Genomic DNA, 20,986 nt, shown 5'->3' with positions numbered 1-20,986 from the left:
AACTCATGTTCGCAGAGTGATGACAAGACTTCTTTAAGGAAGATTCTAAACACATCAAAGCAATGGCGCGTTTCACAGTCTTTGAATGTGCAGACGCGTAAGGTAAAAGTTCCTTACGTGCACGTGGCGAGTACATCCAACTCTAGTAAAAAACCTGATTGTGAAAAGAACCACGTGAAGTTTGTAGATTGCAGCGTCGGTGTGGTTTATAAAATTCCCTTGTCATGTGGCAAAGTGTATGTAGGGCAGTCAGGCCGCTGTGTTAACGAGCGCCTGAGAGAACATGAGCGATCCATACCAACAGGCACAGGTTCGCATTTGGCTCAGCATTGTAAAACATGCAAATGCAAACCCATGTTTCGTGATACCACAATTTTGAAGAAGAGTCGTGACACCACCGCCCGAGAGTTATCAGAAGCATTTTTCATTCAGTCATTGGGGTCACTGTGCATTAGTGTGCCTTCCTTAACCTTGTACAGCGCTGAATTTGGTTTTTTGGATTCTGTCGCATGAGTGCGCTCTTGGGATCGGATGTTGGTGGCTCCACCGCATGGTGCTCACTGCGCATGTTCCTCTGGTTTGAGCGGTCTATAAAGGAGTGACGCAATAAAATGATGTCAGTTGAGAGTAGCGCCTTGTCCTGTCGTCTTTCTTGTGTCTGTCTTTTTGCGCTTAACAAAGTATTCATAAACAACAACCTACGAAAATACCACCCAATATCAAGTAACGAGCGTCTGAGAAAAGCGTTCCCGGATCTACCTAGCGTTACCTATCGCGCAACTGGAACTTTAGAGACATGTTAGTGCGGACAGTAATCAGCCAACAGCATTCCCCCGCAAAGAAGCATGTTGTCGCCTCAGGTGAAAAGCATGCAGACACCTTCAAAGTGACATTAAAATTAAAAGCACCGCAAATAGTTAAACACACGAAGTCAAATCTAGCTTCATTTCTACAACTTCGGATGTGATTTATATGCTTGAATGCTCCGTCTGTAAGAAACAATATATTGGTGAAACAGGACAGTAAATGAACGTCAGATTCAACGGACATCGCGCGGACACAGCTGAAAAGCTTTCCAAAGCCGTCGCCGAGCATTTCAACCAACCAGGTCATAACTTTGATGAACTTAAACTCTACATATCACAGTCAAATTTCCTTTCTGAACGAGAAAGAAAATACAGAATGCAAGACAGAAGTGAGGTGTGCAGACAGGACACAAGAGTAGAGAAGTGGATAACACGAACGCCAACTATCAACTGAAGGGGGCACTGAGGCGAAAAAAGAAAGAAGTCACAAAACTCATCTGCGCATGTTCCGGAATGGTAACAACTTCTCACTTCGCGCCTTCTTTTTTGCATAATGAATCCTTACCAACTAGCTCAGCTTTCTGTCGTTCTAAGAAAATACAGAGAGTGATACTTTATCCATAAGTTCAAGACATTGCAACCATGAGGTATAAACGTTTCAAGGAGAGCTTTAGAATCTATTCGCTATGATAAACTTCAAGCTATTGGAAACAACATTTAGTTTGGCTTCTTAGCGTTTTCTTTCTCCTTTATTTCCCTTCTTTCCGTTTTCCCCGTTTATTTATTTATTTATGTATTTATTTATTTATTTATTTATACCATTTGAGTATTTTCCTTTTTCTTTTTCGTTGTATCCTTTATTTCAAGGAACACCTGTTTCTGCTGCTCCTTGGATTAACTCTTTCAGAGACACGATAGCCCACGAACACCAGTGAAACAGGTAATAGAGGGCTGCTGTGCGCGCCGTTGACGCGCCGGCTGACACACGGGCGTTGACACATCAGCGGCAGTGGCACGATTGAGGCCTTCTTCAAGCAGCTAACAATAATCGTTACTACGCAGGTTGGTTTTTTCCCCTTTTCACACTTATTTTTTATTTATGTTACATGCCACAGCTGCTGATTTCAGTGATACCACTACAGATTTAGTTTTACGGCACAAGCTCAAGGGCGTGCGCCTGCGTTTAAGTCTGTACTGCTGCTTCAGTGCCGCAGGCTTTTCCTTCCCGGGTGCAATGGCTAGTTCTGCTTCCGATATATGTCTGGTTTGTAAGCAATCGCTTCTAACAGATGGCTCGCGCCTTGTCTGTTCAGAGTGCGGGTGTGGTTACCATTTTTGCGCCTGTTCTGGTACGAACAAGACTACCCATAAAGCAGTCTCAGACACTGCTCGAAGCGCCCCCCCCCCCCCCCCCAATAGGTAACAAGGCAGGTGCAGAACGCGCACTCGTTCGCCGAATAGGTGCTAACAGAAATTAACAAAAAGCTTTGTGAGTTGCCCTATATTAACCAGAAACTAGATGCCCTTTTCCAGTTTAAGGAAGCTATGGAAAGTATGGAAATGTTTGTCCAGCATTTTTCAGATCAGTACGATCAAGTACTAGCAGAAATCAAGCTTCAGTCAGCTGAAAGTGCTGCTTGAAAGAAAAGTGTTGAAAAGATTGAGGCAGTGAACACTGATCAGGAAGTCGTAGAACTGCGACAACAAATGAACAGCTTGGAACAATATGGTAGAAGAAATAATTTAAATTTAGAAGTACATGGACTTGTGGAAGCCGAAAATGAAAATCTGTTCCAAAACGCCAATGCTATTGCCGAAGATTTAAACCTGGCTCAGTTGACTAAACAGGACGTAGAAGGCCTTCATACACTGCCAAATAAACGTGGTAGAACCCCGGCAGTTCTGGTTCGTTTTACTTCGCGTGCGACGACGCATCACTACGTGGCAAAGAAACAAAGTATGAGGGAAGCTAAGTCCACGGTATACTCTCTTGATAATTTAACAGCGCAGAACAAGATGCCCATGTGGATGATGAGGGCAAAGGCCACAGAGAAGCAGTATGAATATGCATGGCATAGTAATGGGAAGCTGTTTGTGCTCGAGTGCAACGGTGAACCGGCAATACAGATTGCATGTGATGCCGACCTAGAAAAGATGGTCTAACGGACGCCGCTGTTCCTGTCTTGTTTATTTGTTCGCCTTCCTTTTCTTTTTTCATGGCATAACAAACTAGGCCATTTTACTACGATGCTTTAGGCTTTAATTCTGCTGTGCGCAGTTCGCTTGTTCAGAAAAATTACAGGATATCAGTTTTTCATGTGAATACTAGAAGCCTAAAAAATAAGCACTTTGAAATACAGAGGGCCTTGGGTTGCCTAAATCATAGATTTGATATGCTTTCATACGCAGAAACATAGTTCACCAGTGAAAATGATGTATCCTTCCCTGGGTCCAAATTTGAAGGTGTGTTCAAAGAAAACCGTAGAGGCGGTGGCGTAGCACTGTACGTTAAAGAAAATCTTCAGTGTGAATTTTTCTCAGACTTTTCTTTTGTTCCTGGGCACTAAGAATCGATTGCGGTACAATGTTGTGGAGCCCTGGTTGCCTGTACTTATCGACCACCATGCATGTACCCTAAATGTGCCTGTTGTTTTAGTGGGCGTTTTCAATGTTGATATGTTGACAAACAGCTCCCCACGACATTTTTTTATGAAGCTATTGATACATTTCATTGCACCAATGTTATCCAGTCACCAACCAGAATAACCTTAGAGAGCGATACGTTAATAGATTTGTGTGTCACAAACCATGAGTTGTCTAGTGTACTATCTGGATTTATCACATTTGATTTAAGCGACCACCTACCTATTTTCTGCCTTTTTCCCCGGTTAATATGAAAACGAAAAGAACTGCCAGCTCAACAATTCCTATAGCGAAGTTTCAATCAAGATAATCTGGCAAGATAATCCTTGAAGCGCATCAACGTAAAACCACGTGACCCTGTCGTCGCCGCCTGGATCCCGAATCAACATACAACCCGTGACCTTGTCGTCACCGCCTAGATCCCGTTAAAAGGACCCCCAGACGACCAAGGCAGTCACTTGGCAGCGGAGGCAGCAAACAGTCCACACTCTGAACCGTACTGCTTCTTTCTACAGGTTTGAAATTTTCCGATTCTTTTCAAAGTGCATTGTTACGTACCTTGCTGCCTCTGCTGCCTCGTTGTGTTGACTGTTTTTTGTCCTGATTTTTGACGTTTGCATTATGACCACTGAAATTGCTGACCTGAAGCGCGAATTTCGCAAGGAATTAAGAGAGCTGAAGAACAGCATGGACTTCATAAACAAGGAATTCCAGGCTCTAAAGAAAGAATGCAGTAAAGTAAAAAAAATCAGAACGTGGCACTGAAAGAAACACAAGAGGTGCTAGCGCAAGAAACTGAGGCGTTGAAAAAGAAATTGCAGGAAAGCGCCGTGAAAATCGTTGCACAAGATCAGTATTTCAGAATTAAAAACAGTGAAGTGAAAGGAATTCCGCAGAGGCCCGAGAGCCTCGTAAGCATACTTGGAAAAGTTGGCGACGTTCTCGAGGAGACCATAAAACAAGAGGACATTGAAGTCTGCCACCGAATTCCGGCGAGAAATTCTGACTCTGCTCCTAACATAGTGGTGGTTTTCCAGATCAGGGCTAAACGCGATGTAGTCCTTAATAAGGCCAGGAAGCACAGGCTCACTACGAATGAGATCGGATTTCCTGATAACCAGTCTGTTTACATAAATGAGCACCTCTGCCCCCAGCTCAAGAAGCTGCAATGGCCATTCCTAAGAAAAAAGAAGTAAACTGGCGTTTCGCATGCGCTAGGAACGGAAAGATTTTCGCACGTCAGACAGACACATCTCCTGTCCTGCGTATTTCGTCTGAATCAGACTTGGACAAAATGCAACGTGCCACCATTGTTAGCTAAACGCGTTTTTGTTATTTGTTCGCGTTAATCTTGTCTGTTTATAAATGGATACACCTGCTGACATTGTAGTGCCGCTCGACTGCAGCTACTTGAAATTCTTGCACTTGAATGCGCACTCTGCAAAGAAGAAGTGCGATGAGTTTGCCATGTTTTTACGCAAGTTTTCTTTTCAATTTAATGTGATAATGGTTACTGAGACTTGGTACCAGCAACAGAGTCACGTTCTTCACCTACCTGGATATCAGCCTTTTTTTCCTAAACAGGCCTTCCCGTCGCGGAGGCGGCGTGGTGCACTTAGTGTCGAATGAGCTTTATTGCACCTTGATCCCCGAGTTTTCTACTATAACGCCAGATTATGAAGCTTACAGTACAAAACATACGCTTTTGTGGTTGTGTATCGCCCACCTGATGGAAAGATCGATCACTTTATTACCTTCTTTGAAAGAATTCTCAGCTTCGTGTGTCTAAACGACATGAACCTTATCGTGGGCGGGGATTTCAATGTTAATCTTTCACAAAGTACTTCGCAATCCCAAGAACTACAACTACTCCTTAACTCTTTTTATTGCAGGAATGTTATTACAGAACCTACGCGTGTAAGTCATACATCTCAAACACTACTCGATCTATTCATCACTAACTGTTCTGAAGATACCTCCAAATCGGGAGTGATTGTAGCTGATATAAGCGATTATTTTCCGATATACATGTTCTGTAGGCTTCATCAGGCTTAAAAACCAGTGCGTCAGTCTCAGTCATTTGTTTTCCAGGAAATTAATTACAAAACGCTAAACACTTTCCGGCAAAAAATAATAATATTGATTGGACTTCGGTGCTTCTATGTCAGGGCGCTGATGATGCATATGATAAACTCATGCGCTCCCTTAAGGAAGCGTATGACAACTCCTTTAAATATAAAGGAGCAATGAAGTCAACTACAAAACGGAGACTGTTGCTTAATGACGAATGCCTTAGGATGATCCTTGAGAAGGATTCACTCTATCATAAGTTTGTCAGAACAAGAAACCCTGATGATATTGCAGGCTTTAAGAAATACCGGAACTATGTTACGAAATTTATACGAAATGCAAAAAAGCTGTATTACGAGAACCTATTTCAAGAGGTGACTAATCGGAGCAGTCTATTATGGCGCGAAATTAAAAAGCTTTTGCATTCCGATGTCCACAATAGTGCTGACTTTGAACTTGTAGTTGAAGATAGAACGCTAAGAGGCAAACAATTAGCAAATGTGTTTAATGATTACTTCACAAGTCTGGAAGAAAGTACTCACGACACAGCAGTAACCAAGTATTTGGGCACACGGAACGCGTATACAGCTTTCCTTAAACCTACAGATCCATATGAAGTTTATGCAATTTTCATGTCACTAAAAAATAGTAAATCCCGCGATGTGAACGGACTTGAAATAAGACCTATTAAGATTGTGCCTGATCTCTTGCTCCCAGTACTTGCTCATATTTTTAACCTATCGCTGTCTACTGGAATTTTTACTAGAAAAATGCAACACGCGAAAGTTACAGTCCTATTTAAATCCGGTGTCAAAAATAAGCTGTCACATTACAGGCCAGTATCAGTACTGTCTGTCCTATACAAGGGAGTAGAAAAAGTTATTTCTAAAAGACTAATGTCATTTTGTGATAAACATTCCATCATATCAAATAAACAATTTGGATTCCGTGTGGGAATGTCAACTGAATTGGCTCTGCTAACCCAAAAAGAGTTCATTTTAAATGGTTTTGAACATAAAGAACTAACGGTAGGAATTTTCGTAGACTACTATAAAGCATTAGATAGGCTAAATCATCAGACTTTGCTTAGTCAACTAGAACATTATGGGTTTCGGTGCATTCCTCTCAAACTCTTACAATCGTATCTTAATCACAGAAAACAACTAGTTTCGATTTCATCAGAAGACTCGCGTCTCCGGGAAATTACACAGGGCGTTCCCCAAGGATGTATACTAGGGCCAGTATTGTTTAATATATATGTTAACGACATTGTCAACATTTCTAATGACGCTAACTTCATCATTTATGCGGACGACACCAGCCTCTTCTTTCAGTCTCGCAATATCGGTGATCTCTCGTTGTTGGCAAACATCACACTGGAACAATTGACCGAATGGAGCAAGGTTAACGCTCTCAAATTAAACACAACAAAAACAAAAGCTGTTATTTTTGCACCTCCACAAAAACATCTTAGTGAAGACATACTGTTGCAGGTTGGCTGTGAAGTAATTGAAGCTGTTCCTAACGTTAAAACTTTGGGTGTTATATTTATTCAAAAACTAACGTGGAATGAACATGTGGAACTTATTGCACCCCGTTCAGCCAAAGCTTGCGGCGTGCTTTGTAGACTCCGTGAGACGATACCAACTAAAGTTAAGCTGATCCTTTATAACGCACCATTCTCATCTCATTTAATGTATTGCCAACTTTTGTGGGGTACCACGTCCAAACAAAATATCAGTAAATTATTGCTACTACAAAAAAGGCTGTTCGTCATATCGCAAACGCGCCATTCGACGCACATACATCTGAATAAGTTTAAAGTATAATATCATTTCTCTAGCAAGATTATATGACGTTAACCTTGCCCTAAAATACCAGAGCTACTTTAAGTATAATAATGAAGCGTTCTTGCGGTTCCGCAACCTAGCAGAACCAACCGACATATTGACACGTGTACTTATCTTCATCGGGCGACCACGTTTCGCCGCCTAACAAATGTAATCGCACAGCGCGGGACGCGCCTGCATGTATCTGAAGTTTCCGGAAAGTTATCGACACTTCTACCCGGCTGTCTGTTGTCGCCGAACCTTGTGCTATCTGATTTCATCGCGTGACGCAAATGGTGCAGAACTTTTTGGAAGGCACGCGGGTCCGAACGATTAGTCTGGAACATTCTACGACTGCTGTGTAAAAGCCGACGCGCTTGACCCGCTGATCAGATTTTCGACGATCGCCGACTGTGTTCGCCGCTCTCGTTGTGCTTTAAGTGTAGCCAGTTCTGTGGGCACGGGTTCGCCCAATAAAAGCTAGTTTTTCCTTTCACAGTATTGCTACTGTGTTCTTTGACGTCATGACCACGTGACATCTGGTGGAGGTGCTTTGCGTTCATGTACCAGACGCCCCCCCCAAAGCCGTGACCCAAGCCCTCACGCGGAAGACACCAACGTCGCCAAGAACCAGCGAGGTAGCCACAGGCTGCAATCTGCCCCCGAAGCACGGACTTTTGCCTGAGACGACTAGGAAGATGGCCAACACGTCCGAGCCCCAGCGTCCCCCGTCGTGCTGCAGCAGCCCAGGGAGCCTCCGACGTTCCGGTTCCGACGTTCCGAGGACCCGGAAAGCTGGCTTGAGACGTACGAGAGAGTCGCTACGTTCAAAAACAGGAACAGCGACGACAAACTGCGATATGTCTTCTTCGCATTGGAAGACGCGGCCAGGACGTGGTTCGAGAACCCAGAAGCCACCTTAATGACCTGGGAACTTTTCCGTAGCGGCTTCCTGCAAACATTTACAAGCGTCGTGCGAAAAGAGCGAGCCCAAGCTCTACTGGAGACCAGAGCGCCGCTGCCGAATGAGACGATTGCGATCTTCACTGAGGAAATGAGCCGTCTGTTCCGCCACGCAGACCCAGAAATGTCCTAGGAGAAGAAAGTCCGCCTGCTGGTGCGTGATGTGAAGCATCAACTTTTTGCCGGAATGGTACGAAGCCCACCGAAGACCGTCGACGAGTTTCTTCGCGAGAACGCAAACATCGAGAAGACACTCGAGATGCGAAACCGGCAATTCGACCGCCGCACGAACTCGACAAACTACGCCGGAGTTCAGTCACTGGCCACCGACGACCTACGCGACACAATCCGAGCTGTCGTGCTGGAGGAGCTGCAAAAGCTGTTCCCATCATCACAGCCTCAAGTGGCTTCGATTGCCGACGCCGTGCGTGAGGAGCTCCAACAACAACTTGGAGTAGCCCCTGAATCGCCGCAGCCTGAGCCGCAAGCGATGACCTACGCCGCCGTCGCACGCCGTCAAGGTCTCCCTCCGCGACTGCGCCAGGGCCCTGTCACGCCGCAGTTCCGTCGTCAGCCGCCGCAGCCGCCAGCACGACCACCCGTCGCCAAGCGCACCTACGCAATGAAGACGGACATTTGGCGCGCTCCTGACCACCGCCCGCTCTGCTACCACTGCGGAGAAGCGGGTCACGTCTCCCGACAATGTCCATACCGGGAGATGGAACTGCGAGGTTTCGCCGGGAACGCTCCGCACCCGCAGCAAGGTGAACGCCCCCGCGATATCGCCGACTACCTCGCCGCTACTCAGTGGAGCTCTCGACGACCGTCGCGTTAGCCATCACCAGGCCACTACCTGTCACCGCAGCGCCGACCATACACTGGCCCAGCCCGGGGCCGGTCAGCGAGCCCATATCCGGAGATAAAAGCAGCAACCGATGGAGGTGCGGTTGCTGTTCGTCGAACTGACGAAGATCCTCCGCCGCCGACGAAGAAGCCGAAGGAACTACCTCGACGACATAACGACACGCCGCCGTGCCGACGAAATCAGGGAGCCAAGACTACAACGACGAAAGTCGACTTGACGACGCGACGTTCCAACTTCAGTTCAACACGACGAAGCCGTGATCCGACGCCGAGACCTAACTGTAAGGCAAGACAAAGAACCACCGACCTCGACGTGCTTCTCTACGGCCACGCAGTCACCGCATTAGTAGACACAGGAGCCAATTACTCCGTCATGAGTGGAGCCATCGCCGCCCAGTTGAGGAAAGTTAAGACTGCATGGGAAGGCCCTCAAATTGGGACCCCTGGAGGACACCTGATTACACCGACTGGGATCTGCACAGGAAGAATTACCGTTCATGACCGGACTTACCCTGCCACCTTCGTTATCCTCCAACAGTGTTCACGAGACGTCATTCTCGGCATGGACTTCCTGAATCAACATGGCGCAGTCATCGACCTGAAGTCGAGATCGATAACGCTGTCGCAAGATCAAGCGACACCGCCGGAGAGCTGTCGTAGTCACCACGCCTTGAGTGTGCTCGAAGATCAAGTGAGAATCCCGCCGCGCTCCAGCATTATTATTTCCGTCGTCACCGAAACACCCGCTGATGTAGAAGGCGTCATCGAGGGCGACCAACATCTACTGCTCGACCGTGAAATTTGCGTCGCAAGAGGGATCGCTCGACTCCACGGGGGGTAAGTGAAAGTTATGCTAACCAACTTCAGCCAAGAGTTCAAGCACAGCACCAAGGCACAAAAATCGCATACATCGAGGAAATTGTGCAAACAAGCAATGCCTTTGTCCTCTCGGATTCAGTCGCATCTACCTCGATGAGCATAGTCCCCGAATCAGACTGCGACATGAATCCAAGTCTTCCTATGAGTAAGCAGCAACAGATGAGAAGTCTTCGACGATACAAAGACTGATTTTCGACGTCATCAAGGATTCGACAAGCACCAGTTGCAAAGCATCGCATAATAACCGAATAGAGCGCTCGACCACTCCGCCAGAGCGGTTACCGAGTTTCGACGCGAGAACGTGAAGCTATTAGGCAACAAGTTGACGAAATGCTGCGCGACGACATCATCCAGCCGTCGAAAAGCCCGTCGGCCTCTCCTGTAGTCCTGGTGAAGAAAAAGGACGGAACCCTATGCTTCTGCGTCGATTATCGTCGACCGAACAAGATCACGAAGAAGGACGTGTACCCCCTTCCAAGGATAGACGACGCATTGGATCGGTTCTGCAACACTAAATACTTCTCTTCGATGGACCTCAAGTCTGGCTACTGGCAAACAGAAGTCGACGAGAGAGATCGCAAAAAGACTGCCTTCATCACGCCAGACGGCCTCTACGAGTTCAAGGTAATGACTTTCGGACTGTGCTCGGCGCCTGCAACCTTTCAGCGCGTCAATGACACGGTGTTAGCCGGACTGAAGTAGCAGACGTGCCTTCTTTACTTGGATGACGTCGTTGTCTTCGCCGGAAATTTCGACGATCAACTTAGGCGGCTTGCGACAGTGTTAGAGGCCATTAAGTCATCAGGGCTCACTCTGAAGCCGGAAAAGTGCCGCTTCGCTTACGATGAGCTTTTGTTCCTAGGCCACGTGATCAGCAAATCAGGAGTACGCCACGACCCACAGAAGACAGCTGCCATCGCAAAATTCCCACAGCCAACCGACAAGAAGGCAGTGCGCAGATTCCTTGGTATGTGTGCCTACTATAGGCGCTTTGTCAAGGACGTTTCACGCATCGCGGAGCTGTTAACACATCTAACAAATGTGACGTCGAGTTCAAGTGGGAAACGCCGCCGGCCGACGCATTTCAAGAACTCAAACGATACGTGCAGTCGCCGCCGGTACTTGCACACTTCGACGAGGACGCCGATGCCGAAATCCACACTGACGCCAGTAGCCTAGGCCTCGGTGCCGTCCGAGTCCAGAGGAAAGAAGGACTTGAACGGGTGATATTGTATGCTGGCTGGTCGCTGTCAAAAGCGGAAAGTAGAGAGAGAGATGCAAATGAGAGAAAGGCAGGGAGGTTAACCAGACTTAAAACCTCCGGTTTGCTACCCTGCACTAGGGGAAGGGAAAGGGGAAGTAAAGACGGAAAGAAGAGCGTGACAAAAATAAAAGCGTGAGAAAAAAAATATGAAAAGGGATGAAATGGGGTCCTTATAGTCTTTCTAATAGGCCACTGTCACGTAGAAAAGTCAACAAAGCCTTGACCGACTTTTGCTGCGACGACAGTTCACGTCGGCATTCCAAAACTGACTGTTCTGAAAGTGGCCTGTCGTCAAGGCGTGCCAACGTGGTCGCTAGTGACAGCCGGTGCGCGCTGTATTGAGGACAGTGGCAGAGCACGTGTTCGATGGTCTCCTCGCCGCCGCAGTGTCGGCAAGCCGCGCTGTCGTCCATACCGACTCGGAAGGCGAAGGATCTTGTGTAGGCGACACCAAGCCACAGTGGGCAAAGTACTGCTGTTTCTAGTCGAGAGAGTCCAGATGGGGGTCGAAGTCGAAGGGATGGGTCCAGTCGGTGTAGACGTGTATGCTGTAAGCTTGGTGTGTTCCATAAAGTTTTGATGGATTCATTTGCAAGCACACAAATTTTCGTTGCAGCGTCTCTTCTTGAGAATGTAATGGAGTCTTGCAAGCCCTCCTCATGTGCAGATCGTGCTGCTGCGTCGGCAAGTTCATTGCCCATTATGCCACAGAGGCTTGGAATCCACTGCAACGTGATGTCGTGTCCTTGCTCGACGAGGTGGTGAAGCAGCAGTCTGATTTCTAGAACTAGTTGTTCGTGGGGTCCTCGGCGTAAGGCAGAAACCAAACAATGAAGTGCAGCCTTGGAGTCAGTGAACACGCTCCATTTCTTGGGTAGTTCTTCAGAAATTACACGAAGTGCACAACGAATAGCAGCAAGCTCTGCGGCAGTCGATGTAGTCTGGTGAGAGAGTCGAATCTTTATGGTGGAAGGTCTTGCAGGAAAGATCACCGATCCTGCAGACCCATTCACCGTGGTTGAAGCGTCAGTATACAGATGATGATGATCGTTGTACGTCTCGTACAGCAAGAGCAGTGAAAGCTGCTCGAGTGCTGGAGACGAGAGTTGGGCTTTTGTTCGTATGCCTGGTACGATAAGTCGAACCTTTGCTTGAGCCAAGCACCATGGTGGAAACGGAACTTTCGCTGGAGCTGTATAACCTGATGGAAGGTATGCACGATAGGGCAGGACAGTTTCACAAAAGGAAGCACGTGGTCGATCCTCTGGCAGTGAGGCTAGATGATGGGCAGGGGCTCGAACAAGGTGTCTTACGTGTGCTCTGAGTGCTTCCATGACTATATGGGTCTTGGCTGGGAAATCATGTGCAATCGCAATGGTTTCAGCCGTTGACGAACACCGCGGCAATCCAAGACACACTCTTAGCGCCTGGGCCTGGACGCTTTCGAGTGTACGGATATTACTTCTGCAGGTGTTGGTCAGCACAGGCAAGCTGTATCGCAAATACCCAAGAAAGAGCGTCCTGTACAGTTGCATCATTGCATGTACTGAAGTACCCCAGACATTTCCTCCAAGAACTTAAACACATTAGAGATATCCGTCAGGCGCTTCTTTAGGTAGGCCATATGAGGACTCCAGCAGAGGTCGCGATCAATGATTACTCCTAAGAATCGGTGCGTCCTGACATAAGGAATGTTTTGACCGTCGATAGAGACATCGTATGATCTCATTGGCTTCCGGCTAAACGCGACCAATGCGCATTTTTCTGGCGAGATCTTGAGGCCTTGTTCATTTAAGTAGGCCGATGTTGACGTGGCAGCTTTTTGAAGCCTGGCGCGTACTTGCGGCCGTGTCACACCAGATGCCCGCACGCAGATGTCATCGGCATACATTGAGATTTTAACTGTGTTCGGAAGTCGTTCCACGAGACCAATGAGTACAAGGTTGAAAAGCGTTGGACTCAAGACACCACCTTGTGGAACTCCATGGTGCGTATAATATTCCGAGGTTGGGGCAGCTTCAGTGTTAAGAAATAGAGACCGCCTATGTAAATAACTGCGAGTCCAACGATATAATGGACCGCCTAGGCCCACCGATTCCAATGCTTCAAGTATGGCGTCATGAAGAACGTTGTCGTAGGCTCCCTTTATATCTAAGAACATTGCGACAGATCACCTCTTACACGTCTTTTGGTGTTGAACATAGGTTACCAGATCGATAACGTTGTCGATAGAACATCGGTGACGTCGAAAACCAGCCATGGCGTCCTGGTAGATTTCGTAATGTTCAAGATACCACTCAAGTCTGGCGAGGATCATTCGCTCCATTACCTTCCCAACGCAACTTGCCAGCGCAATCGGTCGGTAGGAAGTAATCTCTAAGGGAGACTTGCCAGGCTTAAGAAGCGGTACCAGGCGGCTGAGCTTCCAATCTTGAGGAACTTTGCCCTCTTGCCAGGACTCGTTATAGATATGAAGGAGTGCACTTCGTGCCCGTTCACCAAGGTGACATAGCATGCGGTAAGATATGTCATCCGGACCAGGCGACGACGACCGATTACAGAGGGCGAGCACCGCGTCAAGCTCTTGCGTCGTGAAAGGCAGATCCATGCGTGAATCGCGTGAATCTGGAATACGGTTCAATGTAAGCGAACCTGTGCGAGTTGGCTGGCCCGCAATCATAGCACAGAAGTCTTCCGCCTCATCAATGTCTTGTCGGCGCTGGAATAGTGCTAGGGCCTTAAACGGGAAACGCTGTTCCGGAACAGAACGTAGACCTCGCACAGTTCTCCATATTTCAGATAGCGGTTTGCGGGGATCTAGCGACGCACAAAATTTCGACCAACGCTGAGCCTCTAGTTTATCCATGCGCCGTTGTATCTTCTTTTGCATTCGCCTGGCTGTTCTGAGATCCTGAATTGACTTAGTGCGTCGATATCTCCTTTCGGCACGACGGCGAATCGCACGAAGCCGCTCCAATTCCAGGTCGAATTCAGAATACCTTGGAGAACACGTAAGTGTGCGCGTGGCCGTCTGTGCCGTTTTCTTAATAGCTTGTTGAAGTCCACAAGAGAGGCCTTTGTGACAAGCGTCCTCAATCTGGGATTTAAAGACAGACCAATCTGTTCTTCGTATCGTGGTGAACGTATACGTGTTAGACATTCCCTTGATCTTGAGGTAAGTGGGGATGTGGTCACTTCCGTGCGTTTCAATGTCCAAAAACCACTTAACATGTGTGGCGAGGCGGTGGGAGACGAAAGTCAAATCGAGGCAGCTGCTGTACGTTATTCCCCGCAGAAATGTTGGACTCGCGTCATTCAGCAGGTAGAAACCATTGTTGGAAGCTAATGAAGCTAGTCGTCTTCCCGTCGCGTTAACCTTTGAGCTTCCCCAAATGGTATGGTGAGCGTTGAAATCCCCAGTGATAATCCATGGACCAGGTTGTGTTTCCAAGATGTCTTCTAGTCTTTTGGTGTAAAATCGACTGGATGGAGACAGATACACCCCCAAGAGTGCAAAGGTGACTTTCCTATTTTTAAGTCATGCACACATACTGATTGTCGTCATGATGTTGCACCGGTTGGACGACGTAAGCGAGTTCACGGCGAATAAACACGACCACCTTGCTACTTTTGATGTCGCTTGATGAGAATATTGTCTCGTAGCCGGATAGTCTCATTGGATGGCATAATCTTGGTTCACAGATGACAATGACTGGAAAGCGGTTAGTGAGAACAAATTGACGAAAATCGGCGATGCGAGATCTTAGACCTCTCGCATTCCACTGAAGGGTCGACGCTTCTCTGACCTCCTTACGAAATGACTTGTGATTGTCAGTCATGGCTTCACTCAAGGCTTGCTAGGACGGGGCTCAGCGCGTCGAGCACTTGTAGTCCACTACGAGCAGATGGAGTGTCAATGCTTGTCAGCATGGCCCTGATGACATTCACAATGGATCGCAGCACCGGGATCATTTGGCAGTCGACTGTTGAAGCCTCACCGACAGAAGCGGGCTTCGATGAGAGCATCAAGCGTGGAGGCTTCTTAGAAGACTGAGAGCTTGCAAGCGCCGGCCACTCTTCCACGGGGGCAGCAGTTCCCCTCTGAGGCCTCCTTGAGCTCTCGGGCGTTCCATATGAAGATCATGGCGTTGGCGCAAGCGGCGCACGAGCTCCACCCTGTCTTGAGCGTTTCCATCGATGACGACGTCGACGCCGGATCTTTTCTGAGGCTTCTCTATGGGTTGAGTTATCCCTCACCAATTGCTTCAGAACTTCGAACTCTTTTTTGATTCTTGGGCATTCTTTAGACGTCGCTTCATGGGTGCCTTCACAGGACGCCAGGACGCGGAAAATGCCCCAGAGACTGATGAAAATTTGACGAAAACTGGCTAGCTGGGACAGATGCGTTCTAGCACTGAGTAACTTCGTCTTCGTCTCAGCGGAAAGTAATTATTCTACGCCTGAAAAGGAATGCCTCGCCATCATTTGGGCTACAGCTAAACTCCGCCTTTACCTCTATGGGAGGCCAATGAAAGTCATCAGTGACCATCACGTGTTGTGTTGGCTAGCTAACTTAAAGGCCCCTTCAGGACGGCTGGCGCGGTGGAGCCTCAGACTGCAGGAATATGACGCCATCGTAATATACAAGTCCGGAAGAAAACACTCCGACGCCGACTGCTTATCGCGCACCCCCATCGATCCCCCGCCGCAAGACGACGAGGATGACGACGCCTTCCTTGGGATAATAAGCGCGGAAGACTTCACTAAACAGCAACGAGCAGACCCGGAGCTAAAAGGCCTCGTCGAGTATTTGGAAGGGAACACCGACGTTGTCCCTAGGGCATTTAAGCGCGGGTTGTCTTCGTTCACGCTACAAAACAACCTGCTCGTGAAGAAGAACTTCTCACCAGTCCGTGCCAGCTACCTTCTTGTTGTACCGTCAGCGCTGCGTCCAGAAATACTGCGCGCCCTACACGACGATCCAACCGCTGGGCACCTCGGATTCTCCCGGAAGCTGTCGAGAATACAGGAAAGGTATTACTGGCCGCGTCTGACCGTCGACGTCACCCGTTACGTCAAGACATGTCGAGACTGTCAACGACGCAAGACACCACCGACAAGGATAGCAGGATTACTACAGCCGATCGAACCTCCTCGCCGACCAATCCTGCAGATTGGGATGGATTTGTTGGGGCCGTTTCCGATGTCAACAACCGGGAATAAGTGGATCGCCATGGCGACGGACTATCTCATCCGCTTTGCTGAAACTAAAGCTCTCCCAAAAGGCAGCGCAGCCGAAGTGGCGAAATTTCTCGTCGAGAACGTCCTGCTGCGACACGGTACCCCAGAAGTCCTCATCACCGACAGAGGAACGGCTTTTACAGCAGAGCTCACCCAAGACATTCTGCAAAACAGCCAGACAAGCCACAGGAGGACAACTGCCTACCATCCGCAAACGAATGGTCTCACGGTGCGCCTGAACAAGAGCCTCGCCGACACGCTAGCAATGTACGTCGACGTTGAGCACAATACTTGGGACACGGTCCTTCCGTATGTAACCTTCTATTACAACACGGCGGTGCAAGAAACAAGACAGATTACGCCGTTCAAGCTGGTATACGGCAGGAACCCGATGACGACGTCATGCTGCCGCACGTCACTGACGAGGAGAATCTTGTCGTCACTACCTATCTCCAGCGCGCCGAAGAAGCCCGACAGCTCGCCCGCCTACGGATCAAGAACCAGCAGCGTACCGCCAGCCGACACTACAACCTCCGACGACGCTTCGTCGAGTACAAGCCCGGCGACCGTGTTTGGGTTTGGACACCGATACGCCGACGAGGACTGAGTAAGAAACTATTGCGCCACTATTTCGGACCCTACAAGGTCATTCGACGTATTGGCGCACTGGACTATGAGGTCGTGCCAGACGGAATTTCGCATTCACAGCGGCGCCGCACACGATCTGAAGTGGTCCACGTGGTGCGTCTGAAAACTTTTTACAGACGCTGACGAACTTCCTTATTTTTGTTTTCTTTGCTACGGCTGTTTTTCTTTATTACTTTTATTTGTATGCAGCATCGGGTCGATGCTTTTTAAGAGGGGGATATTGACAAGTGTACTTATCTTTATCGGGCGACCATGTTTCGCCGCCTAACAAATGTGATCGCACAGCGCGGGACGCGCCTGCATGTATCCGAAGTTTCTGGAAAGTTATCGATGCTTCTACCCGGCTGTCTGTTGTTGTTGAACCTTGTGTTATCTGATTTCATGGCGTGCCGCGAATGGTGTAGAACTTTGTGGAAGGCACGCGGGTCCGAATGATTAGTCTGGAACATTCGACGACTGCTGTATAAAAGCCGATGCGCTTGACCCGCTGATCAAATTTTCGACGATCGCCGACTGTGTTCGCCGCACTCGTTGTGCTTTAAGTGTAGCCAGTTTTGTGGGCACAGGTTCGCCCAATAAAAGCTAGTTTTGCCTTTCACAGTATTGCTACTGTGTTCTTTGACGTCACGACCACGTGACAATATCCTATAACATTAGGGAAAGAAAGATGGCAGCTACCACTCTCCCGTACAAATTATGGATCAAATCGTCTATCCAGTCGCGTGCCATCCTTACTAAATTAACTTCATGAAAACGGTATAGAGATAACTTACATTAGTAGGAAAACAATACGAGACTTCCTAATTCAAACTGAGTAATTATTTTTTAACGTTACTTTGGCTAGGGGAAGTCATTACTTACCTCTTTTAAATTAAGTAGTTGTTCGTTTTGATGCCATTTTCGCATATAAGATGTACCTGCAAGAAATTTATGCACATCTTCATTTACTATCTATGTTTCCGCATGACAAGAAAACGTTATATGACAAATTTTTCAGCAGTTGAAGATAATTATGTATTTCTGTTATATACTGTATATTCATATATGTCATTTGTACTGACTAACACACTGCTTTGTATCACTGACTGTACATTTCGCCTCACACGTTTTTCACTTATACATTTGTACATTGCACACACAAAAGTGTACAAACATCATTCTGTCGCCGTTGTCGTGGATATGGGCAAGAACCTTGTCAAGCTGCAAAAAAGCAGCCTTTAGTTCTTGTCCTAGTGTTCATTTCTTGTAAATGAATGAATGCTAAATAAATATTGATTGATTGCTACGTTTAGATCTATGATAGCAGGTATTGAATGGAGCGATGTTTACAATGAAAAAAATCTGAGTATAGCGCACAATATCTTCCTTGAGTTAGTAAAAAGCAAATATAATAGTGCATTTCCATTGTTAGTAAAAAAAAAAACTAAAAGAGCCTCGAAAGCCACGGGTAACAAGGCAGTTGTATAAACTAATTCCAGCACGTGACAAACTTTCTGAAAAATTCGTCTGATTAAAAGACCCAGCCATACTTAAGGAATACAAAAAACAAGTTAGGTGGTGATATCAAAAAAGCACGGAAAGAATACTACAACAATAAGTTTGCCGCTTTTTCAAACTGTCCTAAAAATTCTGGAATTGTCTTAGTGACCTTATGGGAAGGGCTACTTGTCATGTTCCTAACGCATTAACACTCAATAATGTTGACTACAGTGGGGTTTCCCTGGTAGATAAATTTAATGCGTATTTCTTATCCTCTGGTGAAACGGTTCGAAAACAAGATAGCATGAAATTAACCAATACATTGCCTTTCCAGTTGCAACTTCTATATTCTTAAATCCGTACCGTAAACATGAAGTCTTCACGTTCCTTCGAAACCTAGATAATTCCACGGCGGCTGGAGCAGACGAAATTAAGTTCGAACCAATTATTACCGACCTAATACTCGACTTATTGGTCGAGGGGTCTGTCGAGGGGCTGTTAGTCGAGTAAGTCCAGGGGTCTGTGCTTGGACCCCTTCTTTTTCTTTTGTTTATTAATGGTATTGTCTGCAACATTTCTGTCAAAATACGATTGTATGCCGATGACTGCGTGATTTACACGGAAGTGAACAGTACAGCTGACCAAATTCTTTTAAATGATACACTCAACAAAATTGTTCAGTGGTGTGATATGTGGCAAATGTGTATTAATTCTGAAAAAAACAGTGTTCGTGAGAGTTCTTTTTTTTGGGGGGGGGGGATAAAGACTTGCCCTTAAAGGGAAACTGAAGAGTCTGTCGAATTCAATAAGACGCTCATGTACGGATGCGGGAACATTGCAAATCATGCAGGTAAATTTTTAGGGGGGATTTTTCATTTAGGAGCGACGCAATCGTCGGTTAAAATTGCGCTGTAGCTCCGCCCCCCGTCGATCGCCGCGCGCTGCTGCTGACGCTGACGATGCGAGCGGAGACCAGGGGCGCGATCGGAGATATTTTGTTCGATACGCGTTCTGTTCAGTTGCTGCAACGTCACAAAGTTGCAGTATGCAAAATTTGTGACAGCGGGGCGGAGAGAGCAGCCAATCAGGAAGCGGTGACCTCCCCGGAAGTTTATCTCCGTCGTTTGTCGTCTGCTTGCAAACAGTATACTACAAAGCCAAATGTTTCTCGTCTTCCAATTGAATGAAATCTTTATCTAAAAAAATGTATTTTTTCTTCTCAAGCCCAAACACGTTTTCAAATAGTAGTACGTGTGACTACTGCAATTTATAACTATTAGGTTCTTTGCGTCGTCCCTAGGTGGTGTCGCGCACAGCGAGAAGGAAAAAGAAAAAAAAAACGACGGGAAGAGTGGCGCACTTTTCAAGAGGCAGCGACAACATCCCAGTGGCTCGCTGGCACCGATGATGTTGTCGATTTCTCTGTACAACCAACGAATTATTTGTTTCGAGAAACAAAAACGACGCCGGAATTCACTTTCTGCCATCTCTTCAAACGCGTTTCGCACCGCCACCCGCTCTCCTCCTTCCTCTAGAAAAGCCAGCGCAACAACCTAAGTTTCCAACGGAAGCGCCATTTTCTAGAATTAAACTATGAATTGGATTCAAACGTGCCATTCCGCAGCCGAAAAGGCCGCCTGTTGGATCCAATCCAATCCACCAGACGCGCCATGCGAAGCCGTATGATCGCTCCAAACTTCTCGACTCCCGTCGCGTTCGGACGAAATGCTCGGTGGGCGGATGATTGACAGGAGCGTGTCGTCATTTTGACGTCACCAAAAAGGGGCGGCGCCCCGCGGCTGGCGACGTCGGCGCGGAGTAGGCCAATCGCGCGCGCCGGTAACCGAACGAACGCGCCGAACAACCATCTCCGATCGCACCCCAGAAACCGCGGCTTAGTGACGTATACACTGGTGTTCCGCTCCTTCGCAGTGTCCGCGACCGTGCCTGACCGTGCTAATTTCTGCGTGCGTGCCGTCCTAATCTGCTTCGCTCGACCCTACATTCCTTTGTTTGTGTGTATATAGGAGTAGCAGTTGACGTGTGCAGCATCAATTGAACTTGTAGGCCGATCATTTCGCCGTTCTGTGCAGCCTACGCTTGCACGAACACCAGCGGCCGCGACGATGTTCCGATGTTCCATTAGTTGCTGCAAGACAAGAAGCTTTCAGCTAAGTGGGAGGCTGCTGTGAAGCGAAACAACTTCAAGCGCTCAAGAACAGTGTTGTGCTCTAACCACTTCCGTGACGATTACTACCGGAGTTTATCAATAATGCGTGCTTTGGGTTCTCCTTCGTGTT

At 47.4% G+C, this 20,986-nt stretch overlaps 1 protein-coding gene across 4 annotated transcripts in view; it reads right to left on the bottom strand.

The window, feature by feature from the left end:
• Nucleotides 1–20,986, bottom strand: part of LOC142560968 (receptor-type tyrosine-protein phosphatase kappa-like) — a 586,354-nt gene that overhangs the window by 525,923 nt on the left and 39,445 nt on the right. The window contains exon 2 of one of the 4 annotated variants that reach the window (XM_075673412.1): nt 18,069–18,124. The exons of the other annotated variants lie outside the window; for them this stretch is intronic. The gene's annotated coding sequence lies outside the window, so the exon portion shown is untranslated. The remainder of the gene's footprint in view (nt 1–18,068; nt 18,125–20,986) is intronic. 4 annotated transcript variants of the gene reach the window in all.

This window comes from Dermacentor variabilis, chromosome 10 (genome assembly GCF_050947875.1).
Source record: "Dermacentor variabilis isolate Ectoservices chromosome 10, ASM5094787v1, whole genome shotgun sequence".
Lineage (NCBI taxonomy): Eukaryota > Metazoa > Arthropoda > Arachnida > Ixodida > Ixodidae > Dermacentor > Dermacentor variabilis.
Note: the sequence above shows the minus strand (reverse complement) of the source record. Positions and strands in the feature narration are given on the sequence as shown.